The following is a 6,277-nucleotide window of genomic DNA, read 5'->3' as shown; positions in this document are numbered from 1 at the left end:
GACTCTCCTAATACCTCTTTTGCTACTTTTCGGATACAACTAGCCATGGAATCCCACATTTGGCTAGCTTCCCCCTCTCTATCCCACACACACTGGGTGATTACTTTCTCTTTGAAAATGACTTGTTTTTTGTTCTTTTAGATTCCACCATCTAGTCCTTGGGCACTTCCAAGTCTTGTTCTTTTTTCTCACTCTTTTGATATGTACATCCATCACCAACAAGCGATGTTGATTAGCCACGCTCTCTCCTGGTATAACTTTGCAATCCTTACAAGTTATACGATCCCCTTTCCTCATTAGAAGAAAATCTATTTGTGTTTTTGACGACCCACTCTTGTAGGTGATCACATGTTCTTCTCTCTTCTTAAAGAATGTGTTGGCTAAGAAGAGATCATATGCCATTGCAAAATCCAAGATAGCTTCCCCATCCTCGTTTCTCTCCCCAAAACCATGGCCACCATGAAAACCTCCATAGTTTCCTGTCTCCCTGCCCACGTGTCCATTTAAATCTCCTCCTATAAATAACTTCTCCGTCTGAGCAATTCCTTGCACCAAGTCTCCAAGGTCTTCCCAAAATTTCTCCTTCGAACTCATATCCAACCCTACTTGAGGTGCGTACGCACTAATCACATTGATAAGTTCTTGTCCTATTACAATCTTGATTGCCATGATTCTATCTCCTACCCTCTTGACATCTACAACATCTTGTGTCAAGGTCTTGTCCACGATGATGCCAACACCGTTTCTCGTTCTATTTGTGCCCGAATACCAAAGTTTAAACCCTGAGTTTTCTAGATCCTTTGCCTTACGACCAACCCACTTAGTTTCTTGTAGGCACATAATATTTATCCTTCTCCTCACCATAACTTCCACTACTTCCATAGATTTTCCCGTTAAGGTTCCTATATTCCACGTTCCTAAACGCATTTTGCTCTCTTGAACTCTACCCTTCTGTCCTAGCTTCTTCACCCTCCCCCGTCTAATAGGATCAAAATACTTCTTTTGTGTGTCCCGTGTAAAGTTGATAGGAGCATATGCTCCCAAACAACTTTGAGTGGAGTCGTTCGAAAAGAAGTTTCTATAGCCCCCTTGCTCATTTAACACTGTATCCGGGTGCCGATGGAGATACAGCGACCCTTGCTCACTTATCACTGTGCTCGGGCCACACAGCGCGCCACTTACGGGTGACGCCCTAGCTTTAGCGCAATTTCGTTCTGGATTCATTTTCATAAGGATTCGACGTAATCGTGGAGTGCCGGATGTCAACTAGCTGACGCCCTCCCCCTCCTCATTTATCCGGGCTTGGGACCGGCAATGTAAGATAAACTTACACAGGCGGAGTTAACTTCAATTTAACTGACAGAAAAAAAAATCCCCCATTTCTTATAATTTCATATCGTAATTTGAGGATTAAATTCTGCAGAGAAATTGGGAAAAGTGAAAGATATATATATAGATAGAGATAAAGAGATAATGAACCTTAGCTCCCAGAACAGAGAGAAACATTCTGTAGTTGAATTAAAGTTTCAATAAAAATGATTAATTAGAGAGCCAAAAAAGGAGTATGCTTTGGAGAAGAGTTTAATTAGAGAGAGAAGACAGAGATGTTAACCATGGTTTTTTCACTAATCAGAAAAACTAATCCGTTCAAACCAACTCACCATGAAATCACAGGACTTCACAAATCTTCTTCAAATCCACACCGAACAGGAAGCACAGAGTGCGTTTGGCGGAAAATGGTGAAAAAGAAGTGAATCAGCGCAAGAAACAGAAGATACTAAAGCCAACCCAGTTCAGCAAATGAACATACTATTAGCTAAAGGGATACAAATTTTGTGATTGAATCAGACATCACATATCTACATGCATATTGCAATCATATGAGAAATTGGTATCTTTATAACAATGTAATATTTGAACTCCAATTATCAAAATCCAATTAACAAATATGCTAATATATGCACACAAATATAATAACCCAATAATTTAGCAAGAATGAAAAGGAAATAATATGAACAGAGAGATGTATAAAGACATGGAGGTATCGTTGTCAGGGTTGTGGCTGATAACAATAGTGTAATCACCAGACGCCCTAGTAAGGGTTCCACGGTCCCCAACATGGTGCTCGACATTACAGACAACGGCTCCTTCCGGGATCAATCTGAGAGGCAACACATTTCCGACCACCAAATTAGCCTTCTTCCTAAAGTATGGCTATATATAGATGACCCAAAGAGATTAACATCATGCGGAGGTGTGCACACGCACACACGTAAAATATACATGCATACTTAATTTTTCAAACAATAATACCTCACAACATAAGTTCCAAGCTGGGACTACTTGGTAGACTCAAAAGAAATTGATGGGTTAGAAAAGCCCAAAAAAATACAAAGACGAATGTTCGTTCATATCTTACGTCAACAGGAGGATGAATGCCTCTGCAAAAGATAACAAAGCAATCCACAATCATCCAACAAATAAGCACAATTTATTGCCAGTCAGTAATTATGGTCATATCTACTGCAGCGCTAAAAAGTAGATTTTTTTCATGGCCCTCATGCTGAACAGTGAAATGAAGGGTGGATACTTATTTTCTGCATCTTTACACTCTAGGGCAAGAGAAACTCGCCAGTCCTCAAACAAATTAAGACACTCTTGCGGATCGGCCAATGATTCTGCAGCTTTTTTATTGACCTGCCATATTGCAAATTAAAAGTACTTGGAATAGCCAAATATATGCAAAAATCTTTCCTTGCTTCAATTCAATTGGTCGATAAAGTAGAAGACATAACAATTTTCCTTTGGTATGACTTCTACATCTCATATATACATTTCACTTGAAAGAAAAGCATCATGTTCATGAATCAAGAAAAACACTGCAAAAGTCTAACCTTGTTCAGGTCATTTCTCCAAATTGAAACTATCTTTGAAACCTTGCTTAGTAGGTAAGACCGGGCCATCAAAGCTACTTCAGGTATCCATCCACTGTAATGAAAGATAACAAAACCATATAAAGCAGACCACAAATGGTATATATGATATATGATATATATATATATATATATATGGGGCCTCTGCCATGCAAATGGCTTGTTCCACTTATTTTCTCCAGTTCCCAAATTTATAAATACAACAACAACAACAAAGCCTTTTCCCATTAAGTGGGGTCAGCTATATGAATCCTAGAACGTCATTGCGCTCGGTTTTGTGTCATATCCTCCATTAGATCCAAGTACTCTAAGTCTTTTCTTAGGATCTCTTCCAAAGTTTTCCTAGGTCTTCCTCTACCCCTTCGGCCCTGAACCTCTGTCCTGTAGTCACATCTTCGAACCGGAGCGTCAATAGGCCTTCTTTGCACATGTCCAAACCATTGTAACCGATTTTCTCTCATCTTTCCTTCAATTTCGGCTACTCCTACTTTACCTTGGATATCCTCATTCCTAATCTTATCATTTCTCGTGTGCCCACACATCCAACGAAGCATCCTCATCTTCGCTACACCCATTTTGTGTACGTGTTGATGCTTCACCGCCTAACATTATGTGCCATACAGCATCGCCGGCCTTATTGCCGTCCTATAAAATTTTCCCTTGAGTTTCAGTGGCATACGACGGTCACACAACACGCCGGATGCACTCTTCCACTTCATCCATCCATCTTGTATTCTATGGTTGAGGTCTCCATCTAATTCTCCGTTCTTTTGCAAGATAGATCCTAGGTAGCGAAAACGGTCACTCTTTGGTATTTCCTGATCTCCGATCCTCACCCCTAACTCATTTTGGCCTCCATTTGCACTGAACTTGCACTCTATATATTCTGTCTTTGATCGGCTTAGGCGAAGACCTTTAGATTCCAAAACTTCTCTCCAAAGGTTAAGCTTCGCATTTACCCCTTCCTGAGTTTCATCTATCAACACTATATCGTCTGCGAAAAGCATACACCAAGGAATATCATCTTGAATATGTCCTGTTAACTCATCCATTACCGATGCAAAAATGTAAGGACTTAAGGATTGTTGATGTACAAAATCAGTGAGGACTTTGGTACAACAGAAAGTATTAAGTTTGTGACCTTCGCTAGATTGCTCCGGTCATTAGTGTGGATAAGTATGTAAATGGATAGAGACAGGAAAGCAAACACAAGATGTACGTGGTTTACCCAGATTGGCTACGTCTACGGAGTAGACGAGTTCTCATTAATTTTATTGGTTTACACAAGTACATTGGTTCAAGCTCTCCTTTAGTGAGTACAAGTGAATGATTTAGTACAAATGACATTAGGAAATATTGTGGGAGAATGATCTCCTTTTATAGAAGAGAGTTTCTAGCCTTGTTCTGACATTGACACGTGTCGTGTTGTGATTGGCTTCCGATGTTGGCACGTGTCGCGCTATGATTGGCTTCTGATGTCGACACGTGTTGCTCTGTGATTGGCCTCCTGGTTGAAGGGAAACTCTTATGGGTCCTTGACGGTATAACGTTGACCGGTGCTCGGTAGTTTCACGATTGGTCAAGTATGGTACAAACAATGCTCCCCTAAGTTCTCGAGTGAGGGAAGCTCCTCGGTTGGGGACTTGTAAGATCCAAGCCGCTGAGTAATCACGAAACTTCTAAGTACCGAAGTGTGGTATCGTCTTCACTTGCCTTATCTGTCTTATAGGTAGATGTGGCATCTTCTCTGGAAGTACTCTTCCTCCATCCAGGTGTGGTATCTTTAACCGGTGGAGATGCATAAGGTAATGTATCAATTTCACTTGAAACTTACTTGTAGTTTCAGGCTTGGTCAAGCGTGATACAAACCATGTAGTAGGAGTCCCCCAAGTCGCCGAACTAGGAGATCTGCTGAAAGAGGTGATAGACAAGGTAGGCAATCAGAACTCCAAGTAATCAGTCCCAGATCAGAAGTGTCAAAGCCCTCCCATTCATCGTGGGCGCGTGCGGCTCTTGGCCTTGACCTAAGGTGTTATTTGTTTTGTAAGTGCAATTTGTTCAAGATCAAGAAGGCGAAATTTCCTTGACCATGCCGCCCTCGTCCCCTTCAAGCTCGAGTCCTCCATCAAAGTATGCTCCCCCATTGCCCTCAACACCTTGCAAATTTCCTATTTGTCTTCCCCTTGGACTACAGCCTATTCCACGAAATCCCCGGAGTCGTCGACACCGGCAATGACCTCCGTTACTTCAACTTCTTCCACGCCCAGATCGTCGACGTTGACATCAACATGGTCGTGTTGGAAACGGATTGGCAATCCAAAGATGACTCGGTTAAAGTATACTCGGGTGGGCAGGAAGGTAAGAAGATGGTGAACAATGATCTTTTTTTTTTACTTATAAAAACTAGAAATAGTTTTTTATTTAAATATTTTTAATCATAATATTTTATTAGATTTGTAGGATCCAGTTATGTGTCACGTCAGCACATAAGAGAACTTTTGACGAAATTGTGACTCTTCCACATTGATTTGCGATATTCATTTTCAGGACTACATTGATTGATTTTCAATTTCAGAAACCATCTTGATGGAGTAGATCAATGTCAGGGGCCATTTGTAATAAAAACCCTTGAATAAATTAATTGTTGAGATTTTGTTTGTTATGAAAAAGGGAGTTCTGAACCCAAACGCATTGACAGAAACCCAACACTTTATACATGTGGTATACATGTGGTGTACTTTGATTATAAACTTTTATACGTCTATAAACACATATCTTCAAGTCAAACCTATCATAGACCCAAATTAGACACCAAAAACCCCAAAAACGATGACCTGTTTTTCTGTTCGAAATTCAAATCAACTCTTCGAGCCCCTCATCAAGTTCTCTCTTAATTTTGGCTTTGCTAAGAGCATCTCCAATGGGAACCGAATTGCAAGGGCAATTGGGCTTAGTTGCCATCTGCCCAAAAATATTGTTCCATCGGTAGGAAAAATGGGAGGCAATTGGGTTGAACAATTACAAGGGCTTGTGCCCGAGTGAAGCCCAGCAGACCCTTTGATTTTTGCAAGGGCTTGCGCCCGAGTGAAGCCCAACAGACAATGGGTTTGCCCTCTAATTGCTATTGTCATCCATCAATGGGTGGAGATGCTCTAAGCTTAATGATTTTTGGGCCATATGTGACATGTCTAATGTGCGGGCCCCACATAGGAGGCTACCTTTGCAAGCCCGTAAATAAGGCCATATCTTCTTAGACGGCAATCACAATGTTTTCACAAATGTACATAATACATTTAGTCATCTACCTGTGGCTTTTGATAATTAACAACGATCACAATATTGTC

At 40.8% G+C, this 6,277-nt stretch overlaps 1 long non-coding RNA gene across 1 annotated transcript; it reads right to left on the bottom strand.

The window, feature by feature from the left end:
- Window positions 1-2,052: 2,052 nt before the first annotated feature.
- On the bottom strand, window positions 2,053-2,698 carry LOC126632028 (uncharacterized). The gene is made up of 3 exons (XR_007626544.1): window positions 2,591-2,698; window positions 2,420-2,441; window positions 2,053-2,161 (listed from the first exon to the last, which is right to left on the bottom strand). It is a non-coding gene; the product is annotated as an uncharacterized LOC126632028 (long non-coding RNA).
- Window positions 2,699-6,277: the final 3,579 nt, after the last annotated feature.

Source organism: Malus sylvestris, chromosome 8 (assembly GCF_916048215.2).
Source record: "Malus sylvestris chromosome 8, drMalSylv7.2, whole genome shotgun sequence".
Classification (NCBI taxonomy): domain Eukaryota; kingdom Viridiplantae; phylum Streptophyta; class Magnoliopsida; order Rosales; family Rosaceae; genus Malus; species Malus sylvestris.
This window is presented reverse-complemented; position numbering and strand designations above follow the sequence as displayed.